This window comes from Chrysemys picta, chromosome 16 (genome assembly GCF_011386835.1).
Source record: "Chrysemys picta bellii isolate R12L10 chromosome 16, ASM1138683v2, whole genome shotgun sequence".
NCBI lineage: Eukaryota > Metazoa > Chordata > Testudines > Emydidae > Chrysemys > Chrysemys picta.
Genome location: NC_088806.1, coordinates 7,633,281 through 7,642,548, shown reverse-complemented (window position 1 = coordinate 7,642,548; position 9,268 = coordinate 7,633,281). Strand labels below are relative to the sequence as shown.

Below are 9,268 nucleotides of genomic sequence, written 5' to 3'. Positions count from 1 at the left end.
GGGGATTGCAGCACCCCCCACCCAATGCAGGGGAGAGGCCTGATTCTTCTGTCTCTGCACCCTGAGTCCAGGGCACACACTCTCTCTGCCCCACACATAGAATCTGGCTCTGCTGCAAAGTGACTCCAAAGAACCAACCTCCAGGACAGCAGGTTTGGCCCTCAGAGCAGGGAATGTGTCTGCCATGCTGCTTATAGGCCACTGGATGCTCTGGAAAGAGGAGGGCTTTGAGTGTAACCCATAGCATACACTGAGCATTTGGGGATGTAGCTCAGTGGTAGAGCACATACTTTGCATATATGAAGCCCTGGGTTCAAACCCCAGCATTTCCTGGCACTTTTTTTAACCCTGCTGCTTTGCTCATGCCCAGAGGGGATGTGGTCCAGCAGTCTCCCTGCACGATTTTCAATTCAGCTCAGTGAGGGACAAGTGCCAATTGAATGGAAGGTCTGTGGGGGTTTCTGCTCTTAAGTCACCTTGGTACATTTAAGATTCCCACATGCTGTGCTGCTTGGGACAATGGTAGATGAGAAGGGGGAATCCTCCAGCACTGGAGGGAAAGATCCCATCTGCACAGACTGAGAGGCAAGGAAACAGAGGGGCAGTCAGTGCTCAGAGAGGAGAGAGGTCAGTGATTTACACCCAACAGGGGACACTGTCTCTTTGGCCTGGTCTACACTATGAGTTTAGTTTGAATTTAGCAGCGTTAAATCGAATTACCCCTGCACCTGTCCACACAACAAAGCCATTTACTTTGAAATAAAGGGCTCTTAAAATCGCTGTCTGCACTCCTCCCCGACGAGGGGAGTAGCGCCGAAATTGACATTGCCATTTTGAATTAGGGTTAGTGTGGCCACAATTCGACGGTATTGGCCTCCGGGAGTTATCCCACAGTGCACCATTGTGACCGCTCTGGACAGCAATCTGAACTCGGATGCACTGGCCAGGTAGACAGGAAAAGCCCCGCGAACTTTTCAATTACATTTCCTGTTTGCCCAGCGTGCAGAGCACAGGTGACCACGCAGAGCTCATCAGCACAGGTAACCATGCAGTCCGAGAATCGAAAAAGAGCACCAGCATGGACTGTACGGGAGGTACTGGATCTGATCGCTATATGGAGAGAGGATTCCGTGCTAGCAGAACTACGTTCGAAAAGACGAAATGCCAAAACTTTTGAAAAAATCTCCAAGGGCATGATGGAGAGAGGCCACAATAGGGACTCACTACAGTGCTGCATGAAAATTAAGGAGCTCAGACAAGCCTATCAAAAAACAAAAGAGGCAAATGGTCACTCCGGGTCAGAGCCGCAGATATGCCGCTTCTATGCTGAGCCACATGCAATTTAGGGGGCGCCGCCACCACTACCCCACCTCTGACCGTGGATTCCAAGCAGGGGGTAATCTCAGCCATGCCTGAGGATTCTGCAGATGGGGAAGATGATGAGGAGGAGGAGGATGACGAGCTTGCGGAGAGCACACAGTACTCCGTTCTTCCCAACAGCCAGGATCTTTTTCTCAGCCTGACTGAAGTACCCTCCCAACCTCCAGACAATGAGGCCATGGAAGAGACCTCCGGTGAGTGTACCTTTGTAAATAGAAAACATGGTTTAAAAGCAAGCATTTTTTAATGATTAATTTGCCCTGAGGACTTGGGATGCATTCACGGCCAGTACAGCTACTGGAAAAGTCTGTTAACGTGTCTGGGGATGGAGCGGAAATCCTCCAGGGACATCTCCATGAAGCTCTCCTGGAGGTACTCCAAAAGCCTTTCCACAAGGTTTCTCGGCAGTGCAGCCTTATTCCGTCCTCCATGGTAGGACACTTGACCACGCCATGCTAGTAGCAAGTAATCTGGTATCATTGTATAACAAAGCCTGGCAGCGTATGGTCCCGGTGTTTGCTGGCATTCAAGCAACATCCATTCTTTATCTTGCTGTGTTATCGTCAGGAGCGTGATATCGTTCATGGTAACCTGGTTGAAATATGGGAATTTAATGAGGGGACAGAGATGGCTATTCCTACTGGGCTGTTTGCCTGTGGCTGAAAAGAAATCCTTCTCTGCAGTTAGCCAAACGGGGGGCGAGGGGGAGAGGGAATTGGCGCTGAGCTTTTCACATTTGTCTAGCAGGGATCTTCCCTGATACCAGCCACGTGGTGGGGGGGGAGGGGTAAAGCGATCATCCCAGATAATTCATGGCGGGGGGGTTAGTTTGTTTTCTGCTGCTGCACGTTAACAGGAAAACTGCAGCACTCAACGGGCTTTGCTTGGTATGTGGGAAAGGAGGGCACTGCTTTAAGGCTGCAGAAGCCGAAAGACAATGGCTTACCATGGCCGCATGCAAGCCGAATTCTGTTGCCTGGACCTGCGTCTGTGATCTTTAACACCAAAGTCGCAGGCACTCAATATTAAGATGCAAAATGCGACCTTCTACTGAAATCACATGTGCTATGTAATGTGAATAGTGTTGGTCACCATGAAAGAGTATAAGCATTGTTCTGTAAAATGTATCTTTTAAAATACTTCTCTCCCTTTTTCCCCTTCCTCCCTCCCCTCCAGCAGCTGCAAATTTTTCAAGCCTCCCTCCTCCGTCCCGAAAGCTATCTCAGATAAGGCGGTGAAAAAAAAGGACGCGAGATGAAATGTTCTCGGAAATCATGGACTCAACCCACAATGAAAGAGCTCATCTGAATGAGTGGAAGGACACGGTATCAAAGTACAGGAAAGATGCCAGTGAACGTGAGGACAGGAGGGACCAACGTGAGGACATGAGGGACCAACGTGAGGACAAAAGGGACCAACGCGAGGAGAGGAGAGATGCTCGAGATGAGAGGTGGCAGCAGGAAGATCAGAGGAGGCAGGATGCAATGCTGGGGCTGCTGCGTGAGCAAACGGACACGCTCCGGCATCTGGTGGAGCTTCAGGAATGGCAGCAGGATTACAGAGTGCCGCTACAGCCCCTGTATAACCACCCTCCCCACTCACCATGTTCCACAGCCTCCTCACCCAGACGTGTAAGAATGCGGGGAGGCTCTGTGCACCCTCCCACTCCACCCCAGTGGACAGCCCAAGCAAAAGGCTGTCATTATTTTAAACTTTTTAGTGGCTTTTTCCTTCCCTCCTATCCTCCTCCCAAACCCCACCCGGGCTACCTTGTCAGTTCTCTCCCTCTTTTTATAATCAATGAATAAAGAATAAATGATTTTTAAATGATAGTGACTTTATTTCCTTTGAAAACAGGCTGATCTAAGGGGGAGGGTGGGTTGTTTACAGAGAATGAGTCAATAAAGGGGGCGGGTTTTCATCAAGGAGAAACAAACAGAACTTTCACACCGTAGCCTGGCCAGTCATGAAACTGGTTTTCAAAGCTTCTCTGATTCGCACCGCTTCCTGATGTGCTCTTCTAATCGCCCTGGTGTCTGGCTACATGTAATCTGCAGCCAGGCAATTTGCCTCAGCCTCCCACCCCGCCATAAAGGTCTCTCCCTTACTTTCACAGAGATTTTGGAGCACACAGCAAGCAGCAATAACCATGGGAATATTGGTTTGGCTGAAGTCTGAGTGAGTCAGTAACGTGTGCCAGCAACCCTTTAAACATGGAAATGCACATTCTACCACCATTCTGCACTTGCTCAGCCTGTAGTTGAACAGCCTGTAGTTGGACTACTGTCCAGGCTGCCTGTGTATGGCTTCATGAGCCATGGCATTAAGGGGTAGGCTGGGTCCCCAAGGATAACTATAGGCATTTCAACATCCCCAACAGTTATTTTATGGTCTGGGAAGTAAATCCCTTGCTGCAGCCATTTAAACAGATTATTGTTACTGAAGACGCGAGCGTCATGAACTCTTCCCAGCCATCCCACGTTGATGTTGGTGAAATGACCCTTGTGATCCACCAATGCTTGCAGCACCATTGAAAAGTACCTCTTGCAGTTTATGTACTGGCTGTCCTCGTGGTCCGGTGCCAAGATAGGGATATGGGTTACATCTATTGCTCCACCACAATTAGGGAATTCCATTGCAACAAAGCCATCCACTATGACCTGCACATTTCCCAGAGTCACTACCTTTTGTAGCAGCAGCTCAGTGATTGCTTTGGCTACTTGCATCACAGCAGCCCCCACAGTAGATTTGCCCACTCCAAATTGATTCCCAACTGACCGGTAGCTGTCTGGCATTGCAAGCTTCCACAGGACTATTGCCACTCGCTTCTCAACTGTGAGGGCTGCTCTCATCTTGGTATTCTGGTGCTTCAGGGCAGGGGAAAGCAAGTCACAAAGTTCCATGAAAGTGCCCTTATGCATGTGAAAGTTTCTCAGCCACTGGGAATTGTCCCAGACCTGCAACACTATGTGGTCCCACCAGTCTGTGCTTGTTTTCTGGCCCAGAATCGGCCCCATTAACAACATGATATCCAAAGCGCTGGGGCCTGCGGTTTGAGAGAATTCTTTGTCCATGTCCATGTCCTCATCACTCTCGTCACCGCGCTGCCGTCGCTGCCTCCTCCTCACCTGTTTTTTCTGGTCCTGGTTCAGCATAAACTGCATGATAATGTGCGAGGTGTTTACAATGTTCATGACTGTTGTCTTGAGCTGAGCGGGCTCCATGCTTGCCGTGGTATGGCGTCTGCAGTGTTCACCCAGGAAAAAAGGTTGTCTGCCGTTGCTTTCATGGAGGGAGGGGTGAGGCTGTACCCGGAACCACCTGCGACAATGTTTTGTGCCCCATCAGGCATTGGGATCTCAACCCAGAATTCCAATCAGTGGGGGAGACTGCAGGAACTATGGGATAGCTATTGGATACCTACCCACAGTGCAACGCTCCGGAAGTCAACGCTAGCCTCGGAACATGGACGCACACCGACGAATTAATGTGCTTAGTGTGGCCACATACACTCAACTTTATAAAATCGGTTACCAAAAATCGAATTCTGTAAATTCGGAGTAATCCCGTAGTGTAGATATATCCTTTGAGGCGAGTGCAGCTTGCTTGGGATGGTGGTGATTACGGATAGAAAAAAAGGCTGGAGGCAATGACAGATGAGACCATAGAAGGGGAAGGGGAATAGCAGCCCCACAGTGTGCTCAGATGCCCCAGTTATTGCACCCTGGCCTGTTGTAGAGAGAGAAAAGACACAGCCCTCCTACAGTGATCCCATGGACAAGAATCTGGTTGGGAGTGGGGTGAAGGTTCCCTCTGGGCAAAGGGGAGCTGAAATCCCTCACTGTCCTGGAATTTAAGTAATGCAAGCTTCAAACCCTGCAAGGGGGTGGGCTGAGGTGCATCAGCAGAAGGTTGGGCTGGACAGGGGCAGCCTTAGCCCCCTTGTGCTGCTGGTGGTGGTGGCAGGCGTCCCCGGGCTGTTTTAAATTGCCCAGGGGCAGCAGGCAGGACCAGAGGGAAAACTCCCAAGGGCCTAATGTTGCTTTGCACAATGATAAGTCTTGGAACAGGATAGAAATGAAACTGTAGCAGAACCTAAGGAATGAAAAGCCTCCGGATTCTTGTGTGTGCCCTGACTCATAACGGAAACTGTAATTTGACTTGCTTTGTGTCTGCGGCTGGTAAAATATCAGGACACTGGGTTTGAGGCGGCTTTTGTCTTATTAAAATGTAACCAGCATGTTACACTTGTATTTTTAAAGGTGGTTTCCCTAAGCAATCCAAAGTTGATCTTCCCACAGCTGGCTGATGGTGGGCAGCAGGGGATCTCCCCAGTCTGGGGGAATCTCTCTGGGCCCCACTGTTAGTTCTCCATCCCTTCTCCCCCTAACCATGCACACCACTCCCCTCCCCATTAACAATGTTTTAGAGCGACCCCTCCCTCCCTTTATGGGATACAGACTCTCTGTGACAGAGACTGACTGGGGCGCCCCTCTGCATGGCCCCAATAGGGAAGGAAAGAGACTGAGGGGGGGGTAGGAGATGGGCAGAAGGAGTCAAATGGGGCTAAACCAGAATATAGGAGATTTTCTTCCTGTTAAAATGTACTGGAGTCTCATCGCTGAAAAGCCGCACCTTGAGTTAGGTTTGATACATCAGCCTTTCAATTACCAGGCAAAGGTGTGAACCACAGAGACTGATAACTGCTTGCTTCCCAGCTTTGTGTAAGAAGACCCTGCAATGGTGCAACTGGTTAGTGCAAATGGGAATACTGCTGGGGTTATGAGTTCGAGCCTTACCTAGAGTACTTGTTTCTGTTACCTGTGTAGTTTCCCCAACTTGCTTTACCTAATTCATATGGAAAGTGCCTTATTAGGAAAAAGGAGAGTATTTTCTAAAATGTGGAAGTGGGTGAACAGCTTGGAAACATCCACCCTCTGCTGCCATTAGTTGCAGTAGATTGTTCACTGGCAGGGCAAATTGATTTATTTGCTGCTGAGAAAGCTGCCAGGAAAAGTCTCTGAGCACCAGATCTCCCTGCTTCTTCCAGCACACCCCTGGCTCCTTCCCTGCCCCAGTCACTGCTATAGGAGGATCCTATATGCACTAAGGCTAAAGCTTTTCCAAGTCTTCTTAGCGCAGTTGGCAGGATGTCAGGCGATCCTGAGTTCAAGCCTCAGAGAAGACAATGGTTTTTGCTCCCTGCTTCAGATTTTCTAAAGGAAATCAGAGAAAAGAAACTATAGGAGAGTGGTTTCTAGACACCCTCCCACCCATCTAAGACACACACAGAGCCTTTTCTAAGGCATTAACTTTTCCTTCTCTACGGAGTATGTATTCTCCAGAGGGCAAAATAAAACAAAAACATGCAAGTCTAAGCCTAATACAGTATGAAACTCAATACAGATAAAATCTCACCCTCAGAGATCTTCCAATAAGCTTCTTTCACAGACTAGCCTTATTTCTAGTCTGGGCCCAATCTTTTCGCCTGGTATAGTCCTTGTTCCAGCTCAAGTGTTAGGTAGGGAACTTCTCATGACTGCAGCCACCTTTCTTCTGTCCCACCCCCTTATATAGCTTTGGTACAAGGCAGGCATACTTTGTCTCTCTCCTGGGGAAAAGGCCCAGGTTTAAGATGGATTCCTCTACCAAGTGACATGGTCACATGTCCTGTGAGACCCCAAGCCTTCATTCTTCCTGCCCTGACTCACAGATGGTGCAGGAGAGAGCCATCTACAGTCAATTGTTCTGGTTAATGGGAGCCATCAAGATTCCAAACCTCTATTAATGGCCCACACTTTGCATAATTACAGCAGGACCTCAGAGTTTATTTCGTATTTCTAGTTTCAGATACAAGAATGATAGGTTCATACAAGTAGGATGAACACACACAGTATAGTATAAGCTTTGTAATGATACCTTACAAGAGACCTTTTGCATGAAGCATATCCCAGTTATATTATATTCACACTCATTAGCATATTTTCATAAAATCACATGGAGTGCAAAGTCACAGAAGGGAAAGGGTTTTACTGCAGCACCTGGGAGCAGTTGAATTTCATGTTCAGGCTGTGGTATGAGTTACTTCAGGTTTCTCGTAAGCACACAGGGACCTTAGCGAGTGCTCTCGATACAGGAAAAGCCCAGATATGATAAAGTGATGGGGATTGCATTTTCCTTTTTTATTTTTGTATTTCCAATGACATTTCTGTTTGTGATTTCATTTTGCTTTGTATAACTGTGTTTTCTCCTGGATTTGATATTTAACTAAAAAAAGAATAAGGCCTCAGGGTGCCGGATGGATGAGCAGGCTGGGGCTAGGACTGCTAAGAGAGCAAGAGTAGCAGGTTTTCTGTATTGTTTCCTGCCCTCTTTTTCTTGACTAATTTCTCTTCTGCATGAAATTTGCCTCTTTCGCATGTGAGCCTGGCTAGCTCAGTTGATAGAGCATCAGCCTTTTAACCTGAGGGTCCAGGGTTCAAGTCCCTGTCCCTAGTCAGACAGAGGGACACTTTCTCTTGTGTCTGATGAAGTGGGCATACACCCACAAAAGCTTATGCTCCAATACTTCTGTTAATCTTAAAAGTGCCACAGGACCCTCTGTTGCTTTTTACAGATTCAGACTAACACAGCTACCCCTCTGATACTTTCTCCCTATGATATCCCCCAAGAACTTCAGAAGGACTTTCCTTGACTTCAGGTTTTCCTAAGAAGGGCCTTTTACTGCCTAGGAAGAAAGGCCTCTGGGCCTGCAGCAAAGCACTGTGTGCTGACTTCTTGAGCAAATGCAGGGCTGGCCAGACAGCCATTTTCCCACTGGGTCCTCCCTGCCAGAAAAAATTGTCCCCACAGAATCCTCCCTGCCAGAAGTCAGCAGAGGTCAAGGGCTCCCTTGCTGGTCCCATGGTGTAAGGGCCAGCACTCAGGGCTTTGAATCCTGCAATCAAAATTCAAGTCTCAGTGGGACCTTGGGGTCCTTTTGTTGCCAGCTAACCATACTGGGATTTCCAAAGCTTCATCTTGCTCTCTCAAATGACATGGTAGCTTGTCTTTTGCCTGCTAGCTGTTGTGACTTGAGCACAAGAGGGGACATTTGATCCAGAAGGCTAGCCATGCTTGGAGTCCTATAGATAGGGATGCGAGCTGCATTTCCTCCGAGTCCTGAAGCTGGGCTGCAGCCTGGCCTAGGAGGCAGCCCTATTGGTTGACCTACTGGCCTAAAGTCACTTGGGCGGTGTTGGTGTTCCCCAGGAATGCTGAAGAGCGGGCCTAAGGGAGGGAGGCTTAATACTCCTCCCTATCAGTCAGGGCAGAAAAGGAGGCTGCAAGAGTGGGCAGGTTGATGGGCTGGGCCTTCTAGCATTCGGTTGGGGATGAGGTGGGGAATGCAAACTGGGAGAAGTGGTTGGTTAGGTGGAAAGTGCTTGTAGGATGGTTTCATCCACAAGAATGGCCGCCCTCACAGCAGCGGCAGCCACAGCAGGGAGGCCCCCGCTTCGGCTCAGTCTGAACAGAGGTCAGCGTACCCCTGGGTGAGACAGGCCAATTTTAGGGAGCTTCCTCTGAAGGAGAGCAACTGTCCCCAGAACTTACTGACAGGAGCTTTAAAGTATTTGCAAATGTGCACAGCCGGCATGTGCAGAGCAAAGGCTGCCCAGGGGCACTGTGTCAGGTTCTGGCACCGCTTGAGACAATGGACCACCTTCAGCCACCAGGTAACCCAGGATCTAAGTCAGGAATGGGGTGAGGAAGCAAGTCAAGCTGAGCAAGGCAGGCAAAAATTCATCTTGACTTCATGGACGCTCGCAATGATGCCCTTTTTGTGTGCCATGGCTGAGAAAGACATCCCGGACAGAGAAGCAGCAGGCCAAAAAAGTGCCCTTTAGGT

At 49.0% G+C, this 9,268-nt stretch overlaps 1 non-coding gene across 1 annotated transcript; it reads left to right on the top strand.

Moving 5' to 3' along the window:
• The first annotated feature begins 260 nt into the window (after positions 1–260).
• TRNAA-UGC (transfer RNA alanine (anticodon UGC)) lies at positions 261–332 on the top strand. Its single transcript has one exon. It is a non-coding gene; the product is annotated as a tRNA-Ala (tRNA).
• The last annotated feature ends 8,936 nt before the right edge of the window (positions 333–9,268 follow it).